Consider the following 27036-nt stretch of genomic DNA (forward strand, 5'->3'; position numbering starts at 1 on the left):
CTGATACTTTCTATTTGTTTTCTAACACATTATATGTTTTTCATTTGTTTCATGCATATTTTAATTGCCCATTGAAGCATTTTTATCATGGCTCCTTTAAAATCTTCGATAATTCTAACATCTCTGCCATCTTGGTGTTAGAATCTATTGTCTTCTTTCATTCTGACTTAGATCTTCCTGGTTTTTGGTATTATCAGTGATTTTTCACTTGAAATCTAGATATTTTCGTATTATGTTATGACATTCTGAATATTATTTCAACCTCTGTTTTTTTCTTACTTTTTCTTGTACGACTCCAACAAGAGAAGGGAGGAAGCATTGACTCCTTACTGCCAACTGGTGATAGAAATCCAGGCTCCCCACTCAGCTTTTGTTGACACCAGAGGTGGTGATGGGGTCCACATTATTGCTGGGTAGAGATGGAAGTCCAGGTTCCACTTGTGGTCTCCTCTGACACCACTGGAGATAAGGGTGGGGAGGGATGTCTCATTACCAGTTGGTGGGAATGAAAGTCTCAGCTCTCTACTTGAGCTTCTCTAACACCATCCCAGTAATGGTGTTGGGGAGCCTTGTTACAATCCAACAAGGGTGTACGTCTGTGCTCCCCTCTTGGTTTTTGCTGGTGTGGATGGAGTGCAACCACATTTTTTTCTGTTGTGTTTGACCTGAGTAGAGTCGTTATTTTCTAAAAGCTTTCTATCTGTTAGGCTGCCCCTTTCCTGATTGATTGATTGATTCATCGATTGGCTGCGTCGGGTCTCAGTTGCAGCATGTGGGATCTTTGTTAAGGCATGTGAGATCTTTCTTTGCAACACGCGGGCTTCTCTCTAGTTGTGGTGTGCGGGTTTTCTCTTCTCTAGTTGTGACGTGCAGGCTCCAGGGCATGTGGGCTCTGTAGTTGTGGCGTGTGGGGCCCAGAGCACATGGGCTCTGTAGTTTGCAGCACACAGGCTCTAGTTGAGACGTGCGAGCTCAGTAGTTGTGGCACATGGGCTTAGTTGCCCCACGGCATGTGGGATCTTAGTTCCCTGGCCAGGTATCTAACCCGGGTCCCCTGCATTGTAAGACGGATTCTTTACCACTGGACCACCAGGGAAGTCCCTTTCTTGATTCTTTGATTAGAGAGAGTAGGCTTTTGTTCAGTGCTGCTGTTTTTTCATTTGTTTTGTTGTTGTTGTCTTTTTGTTTTTCCTTTGGTCTGTACAGATTAGTGTTTCTGGATTGCTGGCTTCTTCAGCTCCAGGTCTGAGATATATGAGGCAAAGAGAAAACCCAGAAAACTGACCTCTACCTTGTTCCTTGAGTACTATGATCCCCTAGCTGGTCTGCCTTCTTTTCTCTGTCTTTTAGAGGTGTAACTTATACATTACATATACTATTCCAGGGCTTTTAGGTGTACTTAAGTGAGAAAATTGGGAAAAACCATGTCTTTCCAGAAGTGGAAGTCCATAATTCTTTTTTTTAAAGGTAATATAAAGCTCTAAAATAAAGATCTTATTTTTGAGGATCTGGCTTCCACATTTCATATCATTTAGTAAGTAACCAATCCTACTCACCGTACTCAAAATCATTGGTAACTAATAAGTAAATAATTCATGTCTACTTACACATGGCGCCTTCTGCAATCTTCTACTTACCACAGGCTCCCAACGGGGATCTATATTTTTGATACTACCTATTTAACTAAGACATCCATCTCTAATAAAGGAGGACATGTCTTTGGTCATGGAACTGTATTTCCCTGATGGAAACCTCTAATATTCTTGGAGGGTATTGTTTAGCCCTGATGATGTGTGTACTATTAATTTGCCTGTCAGGACTAGAACATTCTCATTTACCACTTCAGTTAAATGCCTCCAAACTCTGCTTTGGAAGTTCATTTGGAAGAAACACTCAAAATAGCTTCATCCACTCTCAAGTCTTTGATTAATTGACCTTCACAAATATCACCCAAATGATGGCTCCAGCTTAAAGTTATTTTCTGAGCTCCAGAGCTTTGGATACAACTAGCCACCTGACCATGTAGTCTGCGTGTCCCTTTTTAAAAAATTTTTTTTAATTGAAGTATAGTTGATTTACAATGTTGTGTTAGTTTCTGGTGTACAGTAAAGTGATTCACTGGTATAATATATACATATATATTTATTATTTTCAGGTTCTTTTCCATTATAGTTTATTATAAGATATTGGATATAGATCCCTGTGCTATACAGTGGAACCTTGTTGTTTATCTATTTTATATACTGTAGTTTGTATGTGTTAATCCCAACCTCCTAATTTATCCCTCCCCCACACCTTTCCCCTTTGATAACCATAAGTTTGTTTTCTATGTCTGTGAATCTGTTTCTGTTTTATAAATAAGTTCATTCATAGCTTTTATTAGATTCCACATAGAAGTGATATCATATGATATTTGTCTTTTTCTGTCTGACTTGCTTCACTTAGTATGATCATCTCGAGGTCTATCCATGTTGCTGCTATCTAACTCTTCAAACTCAGTATCACCCCACCTAATCCATAACATTGCCTTCCCTATCCCATTCATCAAACTTAGTCCTTTTCTAATGTTCCCTGTGTAAAGGTATGAGTATCACCTTTTAGGCAGTTAAACAAGATAGAAACTTGCAGCATTTTTGATGATTCTTTCTCTCTGGGTATATAAGGGTCTCTTTGACCCATATGTACGCAGCAGTATGCTATTTAACAACCTAGTTCTCCAGAAAGAAAATGTAGACGTATCTATTTAAATTTATCATAGATATTATTGGTATAAAGAATGTGTTGGGACTTCCCTGGTGGTCCAGTGGTTAGGACTCCATGCTTCCACTGCAGGGGGAACGGGTTCGATTGGGGAACTAGGATCCCACATGCTGTGTGGTACGGCCAAAAAAAAAAAAGGTTAAAAAAGAATGTGTTACACAGTTTACAATGATAATAAAATATACAATACTCTTTGTAAATTTCATATAGACAATTGATTCTCATAAAATATTTTGTTTTCTGAAAAACTCTTGGGTCCATAGCCAACTTATGGTTGCAACTAACAAGCGACTATATCTGATATGTATGTTGGTTGATAGTTTGCTTTACATTAAAGAGTAAGACAAGAGTGAAACAACATAGCTGTATGTCAGAATTTCATTCTTTTATCAATGATGTGAATGGCTTCTTTGCTGAATCAGATAATTGTTTTCACATCCTGGAGAAATATTTCTTCAATTTTGTGTGATATTAACAGTGAAATATCTGCAGACATGACATACTTTTAAAATTAATGGGTATTATTAATGTTTTCTCCATCACTTTCTTAAGTCTACAAAATCAACAAGATAATAGAGCAAGCTCTGATTTATAGCCTTTGACAATTACCAGGGAATAAATACTCCCTCTCTGACTGATTTCACGCTACCAGTGTGACCTAATTGAATGTGGAGTTGAAAAAATTTGCACAGTAACACACCATCAGATACTTCCCATAGAAGCACAATAGACATAAATAGCATCAAGAGCATAGGTAATAGTAAAATAATCAGGAATTAATTACTTTTGAATATTTATTAACTGTTTTAATATAATTAATTGCCAGTTTATATAATTTAATTTTTAATAACGTCTGTGCTTAACAACCGACTAACAGAATTCCTTAAAGTTTAATTATCAGCTCTTGTAAACCAGTCCATGCCTACTCCAGCACACTACCGTAAGCAGGCCCTGATGATTCTGCTAAAAAATCCCCTAAACTAGTTTACTTTTCTCTACTTCTAGCATCTTCACCCTAGCCTGAGTTGCCATTGTTTTTTTATTAGACCCTCAAAACAGCCTCTTGGTTTTCTACATCTACACTTAACTCTTCCCAACTTATTCTTCAGGCTTCAAGCAGAGGAATTTTATTAACACGCTAATATGATCATGTTATCCAGGACATTCGTTAATTTATCTATTCAGCAAATGATTATTGAGTTGTGTATCCCAGGCACTAATTTAGTTTTTAGTTGACTAGGATAAATGTGAACAAAAGACAAAAACTCCTGCTTCATGAAGAAAACATTCTCCTGGGGGGATATAGACATTACTGGCAGACCTCAGACATATTGCAGTTTTGGTTCCAGACCACTGCAATAATGGGAACACCACAATAAAGTGAGTCATACGAATTTGTTTGTTTCCCAGTGTGTACAAAAGTTATGTTTACACTATATTGTAGTCTATTGTGTGCAATAGCATTATGTCTTAAAAAACAATGTACATACCTTAATTTTAAAATAATGCTTTTGGAAAAATGATGCAGATAGACTTGCTTGACACAGGGTTGCCACAAACCTTCAATTTGCTTTTTTTTTTTTTTTTTTTTTTTTACAATCTGTGAAGTGCAATGAAACAAGGCACAGTAAAATGAGAACGAGGTAGGTCTGCATAGTTGTCCCTCAATATCTGGGGCGGATTGTTTCCAGGAGCCCCTGCAGATTCCAAAATCCACGGATGCTCAAGTCCCTTACATGAAATGGTGTAGCCTTTGCATATAACCTAGGCACATCCTTCTGTATACTTTAAGTCGTCTCTAGGTTAACTTGTAATACCTAATTCTATGTAAATAGTTATAAATACAATGTAAATTGCTGTGTAAATAGTTGTAAATACTATGTGTAACTAGTTGCTGGCAAATTCAAGTTTTGCTTTTCAGAACTTTCTCGACTTTTTTTCCCATATATTTTCAATCTGCAGTTGGTTGAATCCACAGATGCAGAACCCAAGGATACAAAGGGTTAACTGTATGTAAAACATAACAAATAAATAAAGTGTACTGTACATCAGAAGGCAATGAATGCTACAAGGGGGGTGGGATGCAAAACAGGGTAAGAGTAAAGATGGCAGGGAAGTCACAGTATTAAGTCTGGTCCTCAGGTGATGCCCCACAGACAAGGGGAAATTTGAGCAAGGGCTTGACGAAGGTAAGGGTGCATCCATTTGGAGTGGGCAGGGGGAGGAAATAGCCAGTGGGCACAAGGAGCCCAGTGTAGCTGGAGTAGACTGAGTAGGGGAGGGTGGTGAAAAACTTAAGTCAGGGGCTGACAGAGGACAGAATATAGAGGGTCTTGCAGGTCGTTGTATGGACTTCAACTTTCACTCCAGGTGAAGTAGGGGACCATTGCTGGATTTTGAACAGAAGCGTGTCAGACTTTGTAAGTAGATCACTCTTGCTAAAAGGCTTCAGCTGCCTCCCTTGCTCTTAAGATGAAGTCTAGTATTCTTCATTTCTTAAATAATGTGATCTTTGTGCCCTCTCCTCGTCTTCACCTCGTGCTACTCTCCCTGCTTCATTCCTTTAGGTCTGTTAATAGGGTACTGTTTTCTGCCTCAGACAGGGACCCATGTCAGGCACTCAGAGCTGCCTGGACTTGTCCTTCATAATACCTATCATACTAGATGATTCTTTTGATTTTGTGATTAATTGCTTGTCGTATAGGCTGCCTACCTCCGCTGCTACTCTCTGCTGGAAAAGAAAGTTGATTCGAGCAGGGCTGTTATCTCTGCTCTTCACTGATCTATCTCAAAGGATTAGACCAGGCCTTGGCACAAGGTAGACTCTCACATATTTGTGGACTGACTGAATGAATGTTTTATGTATTAATATATTCCAAGTGTTTAACCTAGGGTCTGTCTCATGATACACATTCTGTAATTTTTTTGGTGGAATGAATAGGTAAGCAAACACATGTTGGATGGATGAATTGATGACTGAATGAGTGAAAAGAAAGAATAAATGAATGATTGGCTTATGCCATTCTCTATTCCAGTACTGAACCCAAAGTCTGGTTCATGGTAGGCATTCTGTATTTCTTTAATAAGTAGATGATCAGATAGATGGATGGATGGATAATTGAATGAGTGAATTAATGTGAAGGTATGAATGAATGAATCATCTTTAGTAAAGTCACAAGGGTTTCCATCCTTCAAAAAGAATATCTCTTTTGCCCAGAGTGGGTCACTTGATCAGCCCATTAGTTCTCTACTTGGTTTTCTGCCATGGATCTATTTTGAAGAACATTTTTATTAGCTTTGGAGTCACTTGCAAGGGACTTTTGAATTCTCTTTTGGCTCGCCTGCATTCTTGTTCACACCTGACCTGCCATAGTTTGTGGATCTCCCTGGTTTCCTTACTTGGGCCACATTTCCAAGTGTCCCTTTGATCTCTGGCACATACTTTTGCTAGGCTTCCAATAAGGTGTTTTGAAACAGTCTCCAGATTTCCTGTGGCTTATTGACTTTTTAAATTATTCCTTTCATTTGTTTTTCCTACCCAGTGCCTACACTTGTTCTTAGGTTCCCTTTATAAAATTGAGTAACCACATGATATATAAATTTTCTCTCCCAGCCCAGAATGGTCACAGTGCTATGATCACTCAGAGACACTTTTTCTTCCACGTCTTGTCCATCACTCAATCCAAGTCTAAAATATTCTCCTTCCTGAATAATTCTGAAAGGTATTTTTCTAAGAGGAGGTCATTTATCTTATTCAATAAGCTTATATTCCACTTCTGATCTATATGTGAACTATGAATAAATTAGTCTCTGAGAAAGTATAGAGAATGCTGTATCTGTGTGCTATAGAACGAATGTATCTGTGTGTGTGTGTGTGTGTGTGTGTGTGTGTGTGTACACTGTATAATGAACAGTCACTTTAAAAACCATCTCTAATCATGATCACTCTTCTGGCAGAAACAAAAATCTATTGAAATAAATGTCGTAAGATGCTTTGCGTTCCCATTTACGAAGATGAAATGCTAGTTTGTTTCTTTTTTGTCCTATTTTCACCTTCCAAGTCCTATTTGGAGATAGAATTCAACAAACCAGTGAAAATAGGAATCATTTAACATAACGAAAAACTAGCTTTCACTTTTTTTTGACCAAGCATTTCATCAGTCAGGATTTTTCCTACCAAAGATGTTTATTTTCAACCATTTCTTGCTTTATTTGGCTAAAAGGTACGTTCTTTGCTACATTTAATAGCCACGTGTATGCTACCCAAAGTAGAGATCACAGAGTTTTCATCTGCAGATTTTTACCAGACTACAGTGAACCAAAGAACATGTTAGAAATTTGACCCTATGGTGTATATATACTTCTTGCAAATATTTTAGCAGGCTGGCTGGTCTTCAAAACTTTTATATCATAAAACACTTACATAGTCGATGTTTATTCAGATTATAGATTGTGGTGTGAATGTAATAGATTGTGTTTTAAATAGCAAAAACTGAAAGCGTGCCTTTTTTCCACTTCAAACTTTTGACTTGTTCAAGTTATAATGAAGAAGCTTTAAAAATTTGGTGATATGTTTTCCCCCCATGATACTGACATAGGCACACAATTACCTTTTTTTTCTTTTTGATGCAATTTCATTATTTGTCATGCTGGCCGTGGTGCACCAATAAAGCCAAAATATCATATTAGAATTCATGACAGTTTTCACATTGTATTATCAATATGTGGAAATAATTGTCTGCTCTGAGATTAAATTACATTATTGTGTATCTTTTTCATGCCTAATAAATAATGATGGATGGCTTTTATTTTCATCACCACCTGCAACCATTTAGTCACCCCTTGATTGTTGAAGATAAAATAATAAAAGGCAAGTGTTATGTTGCAAGCAGAAGAATGTAGTCAAAACAGTTGTATGTTCCTTGTTTCCATTTGCATTATTTTAGTCCCTAAAGAGCAATGCATGGTGGTCTATAAAAGAGATCAACCTGAGGGAAACCTAGAAAACAGTTGCCATAAATGAGGGGAGAAGGATGTGGGAAAAATATTTTTTTTCTGGTAGAACAATAATTATTTCTTGGTGCACTATTCTTAATCTGAAAATGAGTTTTTTGTTCTGCTGTGCAAATCAGTTACATGCAATTAGAATGCAAAGCAGAGGCACATCTTACTGTTTAGCCTTTTTTAAATAGAAATGAAAACAGCCCGGAGATTTTAGCAAAGGTGAACGTGTATGCTAGGTAATTTTGAAATCTGAAGACATAAAACCATGCATAATAAAAAGGCTACTCTAAACTCATTACATTTTTTGAAACTGGCAATTGGGAAGCTTAATTTTAAAATTCAAACTTGCATGTTTGGGAACTTATTAACTATAGTTTGAACGGTCAGTTGCATTGCCAGTGTTTAGGTGTGTTTTTGTTCTCCTGTGTGTAATTCCATTGCCTCCTAATTCATTTTTATCTATGTTTGACCTGTTCAGGTTTTTCTTTTAATTGTCCGGTATTCTGCTTAAGCAAAATTGATTCATCTTTTTTGGTGAAACTTTGGAATTGAAATTAAAATCAGCAAATGTTCTGAGTCTTCAGGGGAAAAGAATTGCCTCTGAGTTTTATGATACTTTTATATTTCATCTCTGAAGAATGTCAGCCTTTTTTTTAATAAAATGAATAGATGCTGTTTATAATGGAAACTAGTCATTTGATCATTTCAGTTACAACAGTGAGGTAAGAAAGCAAACCGTAGACAAAATCTTTCTTGATATTTGGTTATGAGTCACAACCTTTTCACGTGATCGGCTCTGTTATCTTTAAATCAAAAGATGACAGTCTTCTCAGGCACAGCAGAGACTCAGACCAAAATCCAGAGGTAATCCTATCAAATGTCAAGTTACTGCAGAGAAATGGCTTGAAAAATAGGCCAGTGGTCCATTATTTGACGAACCCCAAGTGAACACTTAGGACTGTGGAGTCTCTCTTTCGCCGGGCATTCTATTAATGCTCTTCCCAATTGTTTGAGAGCATCGATTTAAAAAGAGCAAAGGGGCCTTTCCCTTGTTTATGGCTGTTTTGTTATCTGACTAGCTATCTCCCTCTATAATTAAATGTCATGAATAAAGTAATAATAAACATAATTTTATTTGTACCATTACTCACTGCAGAAATTACACCTTTACATCTCCTACGAGAATCGAAAAGCAGCCGAGAGCCTGCTTCCTTCACATTTGAGAGAGCCGTGCTGAAGTCGCAGGCTTTTCTAGATTCTCTGCGCCTGCAAGGAATTTTGTGTGTTAGCAGCCTGTGAGACAAATTCATATGCAGTGGGTACATACGTATTTATCTTCTTTTGACGCTCAGGATTTTCCTTGGCCCAGGAAAACACCTTAGAAGACTAGTCCTGCAAAGCAGACTTGCATAAAAATCACCCAGAAGTTATAACTGGGACATCCGTCTGCAGGCACAGAGCTACACACTGTAAAGAAAGTAAGATTCAGTACATGCCGTGTAAATCTTCTAATTAGAAGCCCCTGCTGGTCTTTTGCCCCTACTGTGTTTTGCGGAAGTCCTGAGAACCCAAGGCTTTATCCAAATGTACCTAGCCCCAAACATTATGGTCTCACTCCCTGGCATACAGAAAGTTCTAGAATGACAATTCCATGGGATAGTTTTATTTTTCTTTTGCATCATCTCTTGTCTGTTCTAAGTTTCTTCAGCCAAAGTCTTCCTGACGTGACCTTTCAAAAAAAAAAAAAAAAAAGAAAACATGTTGGAGGAACTGTACCATAAATACCGAAAATGGAAATGCTGAACTAGCTCCATTAAAATAAACCATTCTTAGTGCTGTAATCATTCTTTTTTTTTTCTTGTTTTTTACTTTTACACTTTTTATCCTCCTAGTGGTTTGCTAGTTCTAGTAATGTTTCCCGCGTCTGTGCTCTATATATGAAGACATTCAGAAGTTTTTAATTCACATCAAAATTATTAACTTTCTTGGCTTACATATTTGCAAGAGGGAGAGGTGTGAGCAAAATACTTACATCTAAGCATGAACTAAAATACTGGAACCTGAAAACTCCTCCGCTGTTAACAGTTAATAGTTCAGTGCTCTGGGCTTACAGCAGTTATTCTACGCTTCTCAGAAGAACATTTGGGGAAAAAATACTTCCAACTAATAAAATTAGTGTTACAATGACACCAAACATCAACAACTTTGAGGCTCTTTGAGTGCTTTTGACATTTAAAAAAGTGTGTACACAATTTTAGAATTTTTAGGCAGTGTACCTATTTACAACTGTAATTTTTAACATCAGGGGGGAAAAATCAGTTTGTCTGAAATATAGGCAATGTTCACAGCATTACCACCAGCAGAGTCATTTTGGATCAAGATTCTTAAAATAAACTTACTCACCGAGCAGTAAATACTTGTCCTAGTGGATATTCTAAATGTTGAAATTTGTTAGTCATTTTGGTTGAACTCATGCAACACAATGAGATCGCTTTCACTTTTCCAGCAGCCGTCATAAGTCACATTAGTGTTTAACAACTAGTCCTGGGTTCCAGAAGATACTGTGAGGGAAGGAAAAACAGCCACTTTGGCTGGAGTTGTGGAAGGAGGGTGGGACCTTATGAATTAGATGACTACATAAGATATAGGCAGTTTTATTTTGGCAACAAATCCAGGCTTTTGCATTGGGTTTGGTTTTTTTTTTTTTTTTTTCATCCTCTTAACTCAAGTACACGTGTACAAGTCACCTAGAAAAAGAAAGCTTCTTACCCATCTGCAGAGCACAGGTTAACTAATAAGTAATTTTACCATTTTATCTTTCAGGTTACAGTATCGTGAGTTTAGGAACTCTGCGAGCTGCAAGATGATCTGCCCTAAGGTAAGTGACAGGGATCACAGGGTAATAACTCAAAGATGAACTCAGATCATGTCCAAAATCATGTGAAAATAGGCACATGTTTGATGAATAGTTGAGATGATGTCATAGATCAGCTTTCATCCTTTGGTGGAATGTCTAGTGTTCTCAATTGTCCTCAAAATATTATATAAAACACCTAGAAAATAGCACCTTGAGGGTGATGATTTCTCAGGTGAAATAGTGCCCTGAACTTATCAAAAAGTTTTATTAGCTAGGCATTTATTTGGAAACTGTGGAACAACAGGAATGGCTCGTGAAATTTATGGCATCTTCCATTGGGCCAGTTGACTTTCCTTAGCAACAACAGGCATCCTAATAACAGGCTCTAATCCGCCTGTCCAGACCAAGGACAATTTGATGTAGCTCCATGGTAGCATATTTTAAGCTTTTCTTGAAGTTCAGGAATACATCTTTCAGAATCCGCCAGTACTTTAGAAGCATGGCTCGCCAAACCAATCAATCTAGTACAAAGTTTGTTTTTAGATTCCGAGTTCCTTGTTACTGCTTTGTAAGCAGATGTCTTCAAAGATATAATATGATGAAGAGATTATGTGATTTTTGGGTGTAGCGATTCTGCCAGTTATAATTAAAAGGGCCAACATCCAAGTTTTGTTTTCTTTATAAACACTGCGGAGTGTGTCAGTGGCCAATCTAAAATTACCCACAGAAGAGTGTGTGCTCTCTTCTTTAGCACAAGATAATGAAGATGGTGTGTGAAATGCGCCATGGTTATAATAAGCTGGTGGACTTGCGGTCCTACGCGCAAACTTGTCCAAATGTAATTATAAGAGTTTTAAGAGAATTGTTGCTTCCTAAACTGACTACTCAAGTGACTCAAAAGTTAATATCACCAAATTAACACCCTGACTTTGAAGGTTTACAGTTGTACCTTAGAAAATAGCTACTTGGCATTAATCATCCTTTCTTACAGGGAAACAACATCTTTTAGATGCATCTCAATGCAGGGGGGCCTATTTAGCATTCCTTGTAGACATTGCTTCTGGAAAGGTGTAGTGTATCTAAAAATGAAAAGCAACAAGGAGCTGGGCACCCAGATCTTTTTCCCATGTATGGAGGAGAGAGGGCCAGTATGAACCTGCTCTGATGTTTATGTGTTTGGGAAGGTGTGATTGCCAGGCTCCGCTGCCTGAATCACAAGGGCAAGAAATCAGATTGAGGCCCAGAATCTGACAGGGAACATCTCAAGATGATTATCTAATTGTAATCCTCTATAGCGGTGGTTTTCATATACAGAGAGGAAAAAAAATCAGGATAAAAGATTGGAGACATCAACATATAATTCTCTCAATGATTGGGGGATAATCTAAGAAAGATGGCCATCCATGCTAGAAATCTGTGTAAATCAGGGAGGCTGAAGACATCTTTCTCCTTCCTGTTTGGAGCATAAACCTTCGTAAGTTCTGTGGAGAAACTGAAATGCCATTAATGTCGTCCCAGTAATGAGAGTTGGGGAACACCAATGCCTCTTACAGGGAATCCCTCTTGGTGGCTGGTATGGATGAGTGACTTGTAGGTTTCACAAGGGCATTGGGTGCTAGAGTCACTGAAGACCAAATTGTCACTCCAACCAGCCTCATAGTTTGCTGCAATTTGGTTTGCCTTGGATGTTCTCAGTGGCCTAAGGCAAGCGTCTCCTGTTTCAAACTTACCAGATTGAACTACTAGGTGATCTGTAATTGCTTTAAAGGTCGGGGGCAGGGGGGCATAAAATTAAAAGTAACTAAAATTTACCAAAACAACCACCCAGTCTCAAAAGCATTTCCAGTGCTGAACTGTTTTTATATTTCTTTTTATTTCTGGGGTATCCATATATTGATATGTGATGTTTATATTGTCACATACGCTCTTCATGTAAATATAGGTACATGTTCGTGTTCAATCCATTTTTCTACAGTGTAGCCAGAGCGGCCTTTATCAAAGGACAGAAGGCAAATCTGATCATTTAGTATCTGAGCAAAGAGGAAAGTACTTACTCTAGTCTGGTTTGGCCCTGCATTCTTATGCAGGCTTGGTTTATACTAATGCTCTTCATTCTCCCTCCTACACCTAATCTGGCCCTCTTTCATGTTGCCTCATACTGTCTGAATTCCACATAGTAATTGCATATCTGTCCCCCTAATATGGAATCCTTCCTCATGGGCACGTCCCAGATTAAGGCAAATACCTCTATTTTTGTGTCTGATAAGATCATGATTCTCATGTCATGGAAATGATCATGGTTGCAATCGTACATTTGTATGTATGATCCGTTGCCTGATGTCTACCTTCTGGTCTATAAGCTTCTTGAGGAAAAGCACCATGTCTATTTAGTTCATTATTACATCCCCCGCACTTATCCCAGTAAGCACAGGTACCCCAAAATATTTCCGAAGTGAGGGAATGAATGTCCAGAACTGTTACTGAACGTTTTGATTATGTTCTCCCGTATTACAAAGGCCATATAGCTATATTATAATATGTCTGATGGAGCTCCTAAGGGATATAGTTGGGGACTTCTCTATTATATTATTTTTTCTAGTCAGGTTAAGTAACCCTAGCTGCTGTAATAAACAGGCCCAGCATTTCAGCTGTTTGACACAGCAAGGGTTGATGTTTTACTCTTGGCATAGTCATATGTGAATTGGGAATGGGGCCTTGCTCTGCCCCCAGAGACACACATGGACCCAGGCTACTTCCTCCTACTGCTCATCCTTTCATTAAATCTCAGAGTCCTCCCTGGATTTTTGATATCTGTCATCCAACAAGCAAAGAAATAGAAGGCTGAGGCTCAGAAGTGGATGTATGAGTTCTGTCCACATTCTATTGGCCAGAATATAGTCACCTGATCCCACTGGATTGCAAGGCAGGCTGGGAAATGTGGCCTTCTTTGTGCCTCACATGGTTTTGTTCCTGTGACAATTAGGTGTAACTAAAATTTGCCAGCAGTTCCTGGATACTCCAAAAATTATATTATCAGTGAGAAAAGGAGAACAGTGCTCAAAACCAAACTCTCAAGGAAGGCAAGTGCCAACATTGAATGGACTGATTTAGTGGTATTGTGTCTGTCTAGGAATGTGCTACATGGTTTGGTAAATACAGTTTTCCTACTGCACAGATTCTCCAAACAAGTACATTTTGAAAATGAACTTTGAAGAATCAGCTGGAGGGTATAAAGATTTTCATATTCACTTTCAGATTTTTCATTTTCATATTGTACTAGTTAATGTGCCAAAATGAAAATAGCTTTCCACAAAATGGAAGTTACACTATAAAGTTGGAGTTGGTCTTATCTATTGCTGAATTTCAATGGACTCTCAAACAGAGTGATGTAACTATGGAAGCAGGATCCTCTCCTTCAATGTTTCCCTCAGAGTCTGTCAAATAGATCAGGAAAACGAAAAGTATGTGGGGTTGACTTTTTTTTTTTTTTTAATAAATTTATTTATTTATTTATTTATTTATTTTTGGCTGTGTTGGGTCTTCGTTTCTGTGCGAGGGCTTTCTCTAGTTGCGGCAAGCGGGGACCACTCTTCATCGCGGTGCGCGGGCCTCTCACTATTGCGGCCTCTCTTGTTGCAGAGCACAGGCTCCAGACGCGTGCAGGCTCAGTAGTTGTGGCTCACGGGCCTAGTTGCTCCACGGCATGTGGAATCTTCCCAGACCAGGGCTCGAACCCGTGTCCCCTGCATTAGCAGGCAGATTCTCAACCACTGCGCCACTGGGGAAGCCCGGGGTTGACTTTTTAATCAACAGACACATAAAGACCCTGATAGATAAATCAGTTGAAAGAGAACATGTACAATCAGTGACTGGCAGTATTGTAAAGACAACTTTTTAGGCTTGACATTGAAGATATTCTTGAAGAATAAGTTATCTGGGAGAAAATCAACTTGCTCTACCAAATGCATCTACATCAACCTTACTATTTGGGAAAGTTTTTCTCCTTTAATTTAATTTTTTCCTTTGAGAAAGTATGGAGCACGGACCTGTGTTGCTCTTTGATGTACAAAGCAGACATGAAATTGGATTTCAGATTAAGTGACAGAGGCAAACTAAGATTAAACACCAGGTTCATCTATGAAATCAATTTAATCATTTGTTTAATTGTGACATGCTTTGCCATAGAGAAATGCTCACCAACTTTGTGCTTTTGTCTTTACTAATCAGCAATTCAGTGAAAACCTTATTATCTTTGCTTTTTTCCATTTGTTGGGGAGAAGAGAGGTGGGTAGTATCCTTCTTGGTCAGTATTTTCATCTCAGTTCCTCTCACTCTTTTTGTGCTTCACTTCTCAGACAATGAAGGGTGTGGTCCAAACTTAGTCCCATATTTCAGTGAATCTAAGATACTGTCAATTGTAAAATGCGCCATTTTTGATTTACCACTAAGAAAGAAAAAACAGTGCTGCTTAAACTATAATGCAATGCTTTCTTATCACCTAGAATTTTTATTCTGTACTTACCAAAAGAACAGTTTTAGACTTAGACACATTTTTTATCATATTTCACACTGTGCAAACAGAAAAAGTAAAACATAAGTAAAATAAATTGGTTAAAGTCTTCCTAAAATTTCTGCATATTTATAGTCAAACTCTTCTGAATTCATGTTTGACGCAGTTGTTGATGTTTGTGTTTTTCCATATACTTTCATCTTCTGTGCCATCATGAACATTAGCATCCCTAAAAGAATGTTCCACTATTATTCCCCAAAACTTTCTTCCAAGCTTCTGACACTCTCTCATGCAAAGAATTTTCATGAGCAAGCACAGGTGACGATCACCCTGTCAAGATCACTGCTTGGTCAACAGCATGTTAAAATGCTTCCCATTAAGGTGTGGAAAAGTACATCAAGAATCTGTTAGTTTCTGTCTGTGGCCATATCACCCTGAATGCACCCAATCTCATCTGATCTCAGAAACTAAGCAGGATCAGGTCGGCCTGGTTAGTACTCAAATGGGAGACTGCTTGGGAATACTGAGTGCTGTAGACTGTTAAAAAAAAAAAAAAAAGAATTTGTTAAATACATTTATTGTTTTGTACATGTGAAAACATAACCCAACAGCTTATCTCAATTCCCTAATATTGTCTGATGTTCTCAGAATATAAACTACAGCTAACGTTACGTATCTCTTCTTCCTTTCTTTAGCCTTTTATGTTAATATACCTGTTTAATTGTAATGGACACTCCTATGGAATTTACACCCATCCTTCATGGTATAAATTCTTCAAATTAAGTTTTCAATGAAGCTCTTATTCACCATGTTAATTGTAATTCACAAATTATTTTCATAGAAACAGTAAACTTTCTGCAAAATTCATATAGGTAATGTATTGTTTCTATTCTTAAACTTTTTGGGGGCGGGATTTATTTCCTTAAATTTATGTATTTTTTAGAACAATTTTTATTGGAGTATAGTTGATTTACAATGTTGTGTTAGTTTCAGGTGTACAGCAAAGTGAATCCGTTATACATATGCATATAGTCACTCTTTTTTAGATTTTTTCCCATATAGGCCATTACAGAGTACTGAGTAGAGTTCCCTGTGTTATACAGTAGGTCCTTTTTAGTTATCTATTTTATATATAGTAGTGTGTATATGTCAATCCCAATCTCCCAATTTATCCCCTGCCCCTTACCCCCTGGTACCCATAAGTTTGTTTTCTACATTTGTAACTCTATTTCTGTTTTGCAGATAAGTTCATTTGTAACCTTTTTTTAGATTCCCCATATAAATGATATCATATGACATTTGTCTTTCTTTGTCTGACTTACTTCACTCAATATGACAATCTCTAGGTCCATCCATGTTGCTGCAAATGGCATTATTTCGTTCTTTTTTATGGCTGAGTGATATTCCATTGTATATATGTAACACATTGTCTTTATCCATTCATCTGTTGATGGGCATTTAGGTTGCTTCCATGTCTTTGCTAATTGTAAGTAGTGCTTCAGTGAACATAGGGGGTGCATGTATCTTTTTGAATTATGGTTTTCTTCAGATATACGCCCAGGAGTGGTATTGCTGGATCATATGGTAGCTCTATTTTTAGTTTTTTAAGGAACCTCTATTTTTAGGGTTTTTTTTTTTTTTTTAATGTGGACCATTTTTTAAAAAGTCTTTTATGGAATTTGTTACAATATTGCTTCTGTTTTATGTTTTTTGATTTTATGGCCCCGAGGCATGTGGGGTCTTAGCTCCCCAACCAGGGATGGAACCTGCACCCTCCGCATTGGAAGGCAAAGTCTTAACTACTGGACCTCCAGGGAAGTCCCCTATTTTTAGTTTTTTAAGTGCAAAATTTCACTCTCTCTAACCTCTCAAAGCCAATGGCAGTTCTATGTGGGCATTCTTCACATATTGCATTATTGTACTCCTGAAGATCTGTGAATAAATCAAGTGTTTTTAAATGGAACCGTATTTTCTACCATCTTAGATTTTTAATTCAGAATTGATTTTCTTAATTTTTGCTAGATCTTAACATTCTGCCCTCTCCCCAAATGAGTCTTTGACTTTATCTCCCTCCTTCTTGACCACATCTCTCTTTAAGACAGAGTTATATAAACTTTAGTTTAACTGTATTTGGGAGTGCTCAGTGTTTCAAGTAAGCTCCCTACAAACACTTCTGTGAAGCCTTAAACCCGTGTGTGTTGTGACTAATAAACCCAATGATTATCTGGTTTAGATTTGTTTTGTTTTATGAGCTAGCTTAGGTTGGGGACATTTTGTTTTCCATTTATGAGTTAACACCCCTAAATGTATTCTGCTGAACACCACCATCACTCCATCCAAAGTACTTTGCCATAAAAGCAAAGAATTCCTTATCAGCTCCATAATTTTTTATTTGTTTTTTTCATATGTGTTTGTGTTTTAAAACATATTTTCCATGGTAGGGACTATGTAAGTCTTAGAAATGCAGCTAGACAGATGTACTGACCACAGTTGCCAAGGGAGCAGTTTCCCTGGCAATGGCCATCCATCATCCAAGTAGACAACATTCTGTCCTTCCCATGTGACTCGTTCTCACATGCTGCAAAACTTGGGTAGGGGAAGCAGCTCTTTGTAAATCATCCGTCCCCAGCTACCCGCAACTGCCCAACACACCAACGGTTTTCATGAAGCAGGCAAGTGAGAACAGGTGGTAAATTGTTTGTGATGCTTTTTGAGAAGTTTTACAAGGGCTCAAGGCCACAGTTCACCATGAAGGATTTCTGGTTTCTCCAACTTTCTGTTTCAGCCAAGAATTTATTCCAGTCATTTGAAGAAGAGCCAAATATATACCGGTCAATGCCCAAAGGTCAAAGCTGCAAGAGATCCAATAACGAGGAAGAAGTCTTTTGCAGAGTAAATATTTTCTAGTGGTTAAAAGGAGAGGTATGAAGAATCAGGCATTTTCTAACCATGACTTGCAATCAAACTACATTGCCTGTCTGCCTATATTTCTACAAGTTGTGAATGAGAATATTAATCCTTGTTGGTAGAGTATTGGATCCTCTCATAAAATTCTGTGACTAAGATTGATTTCTTTCATGTTAAGAAAGGTTAGAAAAAATATTTCATAATATCCTTCAGACTTAAAAAATGTAAAGTGGCATGCAAAAACTACAGTAGACAATTGTTTTCCCAAAGTACACAACATAGATGGCATGTGAGTATCTGCTGAGAGTGAGGTTTCCATGTTAAATGTCTTATGTGTGCTGTGTCATTTTCTCCTCACGATAACTCCAACTGGCAGACACTATTAATATTCTCATTTTACATATGAAAAGCAGGTTTTGCGAGATAAACTAGTTTACCAAAGGTCTACCACTAGTGTGAGGATTTGAACTCCAGGTAGACTGACTATAGATCTCACATTGAACCCCACCACTCTACAGCACTCCCCCTGTATGTGCAGACCTCTTTTTGTGTGTGTCAAATTAACACCCCATAGGTTGCTTTTCTCTTTTTTATTCTCCTTTCTACATATATCAGGATGGTTGCAACCATGTATAAAATCCTAGAATTTGAGGTATTAGCTTAGAGTTTGAAAAACATAGAAAAAATGATTCATAAACTTCCAAAAGCTTTCACCTAATCACATATTTGAGAAACAAAGAAATACCAATGGAGAGATTTATGTCCCTAAAGGTATTAAGAAATATATTTGCAATATAAAGAAGAGGCCACTCACGCTAAACTTAATCAGATTGTTCATCCACGGAATTCATTTTCTTGCACCAGAATTTCAGTATGATTTTTTTCAAGACCTTTCAGTTTTAGGCTCCACATATGAAAATGTAGGTGGGGGGACAGAAAAGAGTAACAAAAACTACTAATATTAGGAATTGGTTCTGGGTATGCAAAGGTAGATGAAACAATAGTTGTCATACTACATATTACATATTCTTTGTAGACTTGACTGGGTCAATTGAATATTTCCTGTAAGAAGGATTTGAGGACCACCTATACTCCCTTCAACCTGAGCAGTTTTGCTCTGTTTTATATTAAAATTTTATTAGGATTAAATTATTATTAAATTTTACCTGAGGATAAAGCAGTTTGAAAATAATTTTAAAGAAGAAAAAAAGATGCAAGTTTTGCATCTCCAAAATATATGTATGATATAGTAGATGCCATTCTGTTTCTATAAGGGACAGAAACTCTATTTCAAGGAAAGAGAGTTAAATAACAATTGAAGGGAAGACTTAGAAGGAAACACTTCTTGATTCTGAGAGCATTGACATCCTACAGAAATATCACTTAAAGTGAGTCAAACAGAGACCTTCCCTGGGAACTTTATGGGTGATATAGAACCTTTCAGGATAATTTCATCTTCCCTGTCCTACCTGTATCCTACCTCCAAGTGATGATTATTTGGTGCCCACTATCTTCTACATGGGAATGTTTCTACGGGCTCCAGCTGGTTGGTAAGCTAAGAATTGTGTTCATGTTGGAGAGAATTGAACCATGTTTTGAGAATGGTCCCAATCAATCTGAATTTGTGAATTGGTAGTACATATGATTTAAAATATTTGTTTCTAGATGATCCTTTTTTTCTTAGTATATATCTCATCTTTAAAAATCAAATATGAAATTGTCTTCTGTCTGCTTTTCAGAGAGAATTTTAAAGCCTTTCTTAATTTGGTAATTGGGCACTACATATTGAGTATTTACTGTATATTTTTCTTTCTAAAAATGGATTCCTCCTAACTGTGGCCTATTACAACTCCATCTTTACCAGACACATCATGGTTTGGGTTTGTTTTTTTTTTTTAAGTGACATGACATGATTGATGTAATCTGGCATGATTCATTATGATGTCAGGCATCAGCAGAACATTCTGAAAAAATATTCATCAAAATCTATTACTGTAGAAGTTGCCACTTGGAGATTCTATTTCTGGTTAATTTCCTGCGTGGTAAAACAAAACACCTTACTGACGTCAGAGTGCGTGTTTTTGGGAAGTGTGGTTATTAAAATAGGTGTTCCTGAAATCCCAGTGTTGGCTTAAGGTTTATCACTAAGGAGCTAAGGACTATCAAATGAAATATCAAAGATGTTTCCTTCCATTTACCCACTATCTTTGACTAAAAGAAACATAGTGTTAAGACTGGTGCTTTTGCCTTGATCCTACCTTCTGACCCTCAAGGACGGTTGTAGCTTAATCAGATGATGATAAACAGAAGTAAAGGGCCAGCTCATGGGCTCACAACACTGTCGATTGCTTATACGGGAGGTATTTGTTATTGTACATAAAGGTCAAGATCATAAGGCAAAAGCCTAACACCTCTCTTTTTCCTCTCTAGCAGACAGACATTTGTATACAAGCTGCATTGTTCTTGATGTGACTGACTGTGACCCTGGTAGAGGTCAGCCAAAGCTCAGTTTACAAATACTCTAAAACTAGATCATTCTGACAGTCACAAACTACTAGCTTATCGTTTGGTACCCTTCCTATTAGCAAGATGGACAAAGGCTGTAAGTCAAGAAATATACTAAGCAAAATATATATCACAAGTACATTATTAGATTAAAACAGTTCTCTAGTTTCAATATGATTGTTTCATTTTGCATTTAAACCCTTTTTTAAAAGTCTTCTTTCCAAACCTGATATTCACTATATCTGCTTAAGCATATTCAGTAATTACTATATGAAGCCTCATGTTAGCCAGTATTCACATGTCTTTTCAACTGGTTTTTAAAATATTTAGTCTTCAGCTAACCTCTTAGATTATAGTACTATCAATCAGAAATTGTTTCTTTCTTTATCCTTGGCATAGAATGTATTATTAAAATTGTAACAATTTTTAAAAGATTTGAGCAAAGGTGACCATTGAAAGATACATGTTGAAATGTAAGGAATTTTTTTTTTTTTAATAAAGAAAGGTCCTTTGGAGTAGCTTTAAAATTCGTTTTCAAAATCTATTTTAGCATAAAAATTCTCTCCTGCCTCAATTTTATCTGCACTATCAAAATATACATCACATATTTGCCATGACACTATCTTTTTAGCTATCCCACCACCACTGTCTATGTTCTGAATGTGGCGTACAGCAAACCACTCATTCAAAAAAATGTTTACTGAGCACATACTAGGTGCTAGGAACTCTTCTAGGGCCTGGGGACACACAGTGAACAAAACAGAGCCCTCTTCCCCTGTCTTCATAGGGCTTGCATTCTGTGGGGAAGGTAAGCAGTTGCCAAGTGCATAGATAAGCATATAATGTGTCAGATGTGATCAGTGTTAGGGATAAAAATAAAGTGAAGAGAGGGTATAGGGAAAAGTAGGGACACTCTGTGTCATTTGTTCATTTATTCAAGACGTATTTTTGGAACACACTGAGCACCCACTATGTGCAAGGCACTGCAGTAGGCAACAGGCAAGACAGGCACAAGCCCTGGCTTATAGCTCATCATTGGAGAGAGAACCTTAAATATAACTAGTCCGAACCCTGATGGGGTACTACAGTCATGAAATAATCCTTACTTTCGAGTGTGCCCTGTACTGGTTTCCTGTCCTATCCCTTAAGGATCAGTGGTACCCATGTATGAGTTATCCAGAAAGCTCTACAGGAGTCCTCCTCACTGAGAGTTCCCCCATGTGGCCTAAGCTCTTCTGATGCCTCAGTCTCCTCCCACCTCAGTTTCCACCCTAAGTCCCCACCCCCAGCTTCTTGGCGGGCAACCCTTCGGGGGCATAAGATGACAAGACAGTGCAAGCCTGGTTGGTCCACCTGACCTACGCAAAACTCACATGTTCTTTTTGCATTGCACATAGCAGTATAGGCTGGTTCATTGCTGTCCTCTCTTTGTTGTCTCTCTCCTATTCATTTTGTGACACTCAAAAGGGCAGCAAGTCAGATCAGCCAAGGGAACACACAAGCAAATGTTCAACCAGAGAGTGGACCCCCAGTCTTCCTTCCTGAAGATACACACCATCTCTACAAGCAAGTCTCTTGAAGTCCCCACACTTGGTTAGGAGAGTGGAACATTCCACTTTGATTCTCTACAAGGAGAGAAGGAGAAGAGCAACAATTTTGTTCTCAGTACCTTTCATCTTTCAAACTCTTTACATTTTATATAATCAAGTAAGAAATTTTAAATTATGAGATATGAAAAGTAAGAAAATGTGATATATAATCAAAGGAAAACATAGTCAATAGAAGCAGGTCAATAGATGCCCCAATTATTGAAACTAGCAAAGGCTTTAAATAACTCTTGTAAATACATGAAATGATTTATAGGAGAAGGTGGATATAATGAGGGTATTTCTGGTGAGAAAATGGAAACCTTCCAGAGAACCAAATGAAAATTCTAGCACCAAAAAACTACAATATCTCTTATTTTTTAAAGTTCATAGGAGAGGCTTGGTAGCAGATTAGACACCAAGGAAGAAAGAAAGAAAGAAAGACTGGTCAGTAAAAAGTATTCAGACTGAAACCAGGGGCAGGCAGAGGTTGAAAAAATTACCTACACATAGAGAGCATCCATGAACTATGGGAAAGTACCAAGTGGTATAATTGGAGTTCTAAAAGGAAAAGAGAGATTAGAGCAAAAAAACATTTGAAAAAATGATACTGAATTTTTTCCAAATGAAGTGAAAATTTTTATCCCACAGATCCAAGAAGCTCAATAAACCCCCAGCCAGTATAAGTGCAAAATAAATCACACTTAGTATAAAATAATCAAATATTAAATTAGACTAAGTTAAATAGTCTTCTGACGAATTTCTTAGAATCTCTAGCATATACATTACAAAATTCCTACAAGGGAATATAATATATACATTTTTCAGTTTTTTAATAGGAAATCCTTTTTTTCAGGGGGTACCATTGTCAGGTACATATTTTGGGAAATGATGGGCTAGTGGTAGGGAGAGTTATACAAACGGACTAAAAGTTGGAAGTTTCATTATAATGATATGAAGAACATGTTTTATAAACAGAGCAAATAGAACAAGTAGTTTAGGACAGATGTGCAGGTAAGCAAGAGGAATAAGATTATTCTAGGTGAATGGAAAGATGACTTTGAGAGTAAAGTACCGGAAGGGCTTCTAAGGAAAAATTTAATGAATTCAATATGACAGGAGGGCAGGATGAATGGAAAGTATGGCTAAAAAAAAGTAAAGTGGGCTAATTTGGGGATGGATCTGTATGTCAAATGAAGAATTTTGAATTTTTTTTTATTGTGAGGAGTAGGGTGAAGTAGACAGGAAAGAGGTGGGATTTGGTCAGCTTTTAAAGAAAGTTTAATCTGCCAGTTATATGGAGAAAGAACTGGTAAAAAGCAATTGGTAATGGGAAACGAAGTAGAAAACTGTTAAAATAATGTAAGGAAAGTGACAAGAAACAATAAATGTAAGAGCTGTCTATAGAAATTCTCTCAGAGGAGAGAGCCATCTTAGTGGTGATTAATTTTATGTGTCAACGTGACTGAACCACAAGGTACCCAGATATTGTGTCAAACATTATTCTGGGTATATCTGTGAGGGTGTTTCTGGATGAAACTAACATTTAAATCAGTAAAAGGCTGAGTAAAGTAGATTGCCCTCCTTAATGTGAGTGGCCCTCATAAAATCAGTTGAAAGCCTAATTAGAGAAAAAGGCTGACCTCACACAAGTAAGAAAGAATTCCTCCTTGAGCTGACCTGCCTTGAGCTGGAACATCAGTCTTTTCCTGCTTTCAGACTCATCCTGAAACATCTGCTCTTCTTGGTTCTTGAGCCTGCTGCTGGCTTTTGGACTGGAACTTCCATCGGCCCTCCTGGTCCTCAGGCCTTTGGACTCAGATTGGAATCTGGGGCCGCCAGCTTGCCAACCACAGATCAGTGTTTCTCAGCCTCCATAATGACTTGAGCCAGTTCCTTATAATGAATCTCTTTCTATAAATATACTCATCCTACTGGTTTTGTTTCTCTGGAAATCCCTGACTAATACACATCAGTGTGTAGCTTGTGACCACTTTTGTTTGGAGAAGATATCCCTGAGCACATGGCCAGAAAAAGGAAGAGGGAGACAAAGCTATAACTCAACTTGTCTAACTTAGCAGTGAACAGGAATTTGGGGGTAAGCATGAGGATGAGTATGAGAAGAAAGATGAGAACAAAACAGAGAGGGAGGAAAGACCTTAGAACATGGTGGGTCTTTCTGAATGAGCTGACAGGTAAGAATGTGTAACAAACAGTGAGTCCTAATGGCAGCTTAAACCTGCCATGGATACGAGGTCCTCAGGATCCTGGAAAACAAGCTTCCTACCCAAGAGAATCCTACGGTAAAAGTCGTATCCCCTGGGGAAACCCAGATTTCATTTAGAAGAGAAGGGCGGAAGGATTCTTTAAAGAGAGTTGACAACATTTGGCTTGTCCTCACAGGACTGTTCCAACTCAAGCCTGGTAATTATCCCTCCTCCCCAGAGATTCCCACAGGAGATTTATATGCAAGGAACAATAGCCAAATGAGAAAGACTGCCATCATTATGTTAGCTGGGCTTCGTCCTAAGTGCCTGCTATGGCTTGAATGTTTGTCTCCGCAGATCTGATATGTTGAAATCTTAATGCCCATTGAGATGGTATTAGGAGCTGGGGCCTTTGGGAGATGATTAGGTCATGAGGGTGGAGCCCTCATGAATGGGATTAGTGTTCATATAAAAGCGATCCCACAGAGCTCTTTCCCCTCTCCCACCATGTGAGGACACAGCAAGAAGGTGCCAGCTAGGAACCAAGAGGAGGGCTTTCACCAGAACATGACCATGTTGGCACCTTGATCTTAGACTTCTCAGCCTCTAGAACTATGAGAAATAAATTTCTGTTGTTTACAAGCTCCCAGCCTGTGGTATTTTGTTATAGCAGCCCGAATGGACTGAGACAGTGCCCAACGTGCAGACTTTTGATAAAGGGGCACAAAAGCATATAACCTGGCCCCAAGGTCTGAGCAAGGCTACCCCTCTCTGCACAGTTGTTTCTAGATCTTGGAAATCTTTCTCTTGTGTATGATCATTGCTAGGGAAATCCCAAGCAAAGTCCAGTGCATAAAAGCACAGGCTTGTGTGATAAACATGGCCTTGTTACAGAACCAGTAGTATGAGTAACACTAATGAATATGGCACAGTCAATATCCTAGATTCTGCCCAGAGTGACAACCTTTGCTTCCTTGGCCAGGTTGGGGCATAGTAGCTGGGGGAGAGCAGGGGGGTGGATGGGGAGGAGGGATGCTGAAACGGAGTGGGGGAAGAGTCCAAAGACCACCTCTTCCCACGTGCTTGGAATGAACTTGTTTATGACTGAGGAGTAGTTTTCTGACCCTTGTATATTCCGAAGAAGCGTCTCAGGGGCCACTGGGGGGGTGGTGTAGAGCATCAGGGATGAGGGAGTTAAAATATCAATTTGTGAGTTCCCGCCTTCTTCTCAAAGAGCGATTCCCCTTTCATCTGGTTTGAGAATTGGTCTTCCAATAACGTTTCCTTTGAAGAAAGAATTCTGTGGCTACATCGTTTTAAAATCTTTACATGAGAGATTATACAGTTGGGTCAGTACAGGTACTTAAGGAATTACCTTGAGAAGATAGGAAAGAAAAGCAGCTCGTTCAATCTTAGGATAGCTGGGGAGGTATCCAGGATCTAAGAGAGGCAGAGTTTTATCAAATGATAGGATGAAATAATTAAAACAACAATAGTTGGGCTTTACTGAGTACTTACTATGTGCCAGGCACTACTCAAAACACTGCATCGGTTAGTTTCTTTAATCCTCATAATAACCCTATGATAGTGTGGTGGGTTCAATTATATCCCCCAAAAAGATACGTTTAAGTCCTAAACCCCAGTACTTGTGAATGTGACCCTATTGGAAATAGGGTCTTTGTAGATGTAATCAAGATGAGGTCATACTGGATTAGGGTGGTTGCCTTATAAGGAGAAACACAGAGACTCAGACACAGATACACACACAGTCATGTGGAGATAGAGGCAGAGATTGAAATGATGCAGCTACAAGCCAAGGAGTGCCAAGCGTTCCCAGCAACCACCAGAAGCTAGGAAGAGGCAAGGAAGGGTTCTTCCCTAGGGCCTTCAGAGGGCTCATGGCTCTGCAGACACCTTGATTTTGGACTTCAAATTTCCAGAACCATGAGAGAATAAATTCCCACTATTTTAAGCTACCCAGTTTTTGGTACTTTGTTACAGAAGCCCTGGGAAATTAATACAGTAGCGATATGGGTCTAAAGCATACAAAACTACTCATTTTCTAAATACAGATGAATGTCAAGCCATTTCATATCATTGAGCCTATTATTACTTTCCAGATGATGAGGAAAGCTACAGACATGTAAATTCCCATGTTCAAAGTCTAATAGGTAGAAATTGGTAGAGTCAGAATTTGAATTCACAGTCTGGCTCCGGAGCCCATGCTTTCGATCACTTCGGCACATAATTAGGCAGAATTCCAAAGTGTATGTGATGGGAAGTTTAGCAGGATTGGTTTTATTTTGTTTTTATGTTTAGTTTAGTTTTGCTTTGCTTTTCTTGTACTATCATCACTGAGTAGCAGGGACCTACTTTCACTTAGATCAGGTGAAACGGATGTTGATGAACGTCTGCAAGAAGATGGAAGGATGATATAGTAGACTTATCCTCCAGGTCTGTGGTATAACAACCATTTCAAGTCTTGTTCTAGTTTAATTCTCTGAGTGCAGAGCCTAGGGGTTCTGTACTCCTTTTCTAAGTGCATTTGAAGTTGAGACTATACATTCCTTCAAGTGCAACATGTACTATAAATACCTGTTTCTTGCTGTAGACTTTTTGGTGTGGCCTTATGTAGGAAATATATATGTAATATATTCTATACACATCATACATACATAGATGCAGCAAAGTCTGAAACAA

The 27036-nt window shown here is 38.1% G+C and overlaps 1 long non-coding RNA gene across 1 annotated transcript in view; it reads left to right on the top strand.

Annotated features, from left to right (window-relative positions):
• LOC309637556 overlaps window positions 1-27036 on the top strand; it is a 738298-nt gene that overhangs the window by 665964 nt on the left and 45298 nt on the right. The window contains exon 6 of the long non-coding RNA XR_014250650.1: window positions 10588-10642. This is a non-coding gene — a long non-coding RNA (uncharacterized lncRNA). The remainder of the gene's footprint in view (window positions 1-10587; window positions 10643-27036) is intronic.

Source organism: Balaenoptera physalus (genome assembly GCF_965194825.1).
Source record: "Balaenoptera physalus genome assembly, chromosome: 11".
In the NCBI taxonomy this organism is placed as follows: Eukaryota; Metazoa; Chordata; class Mammalia; order Artiodactyla; family Balaenopteridae; genus Balaenoptera; species Balaenoptera physalus.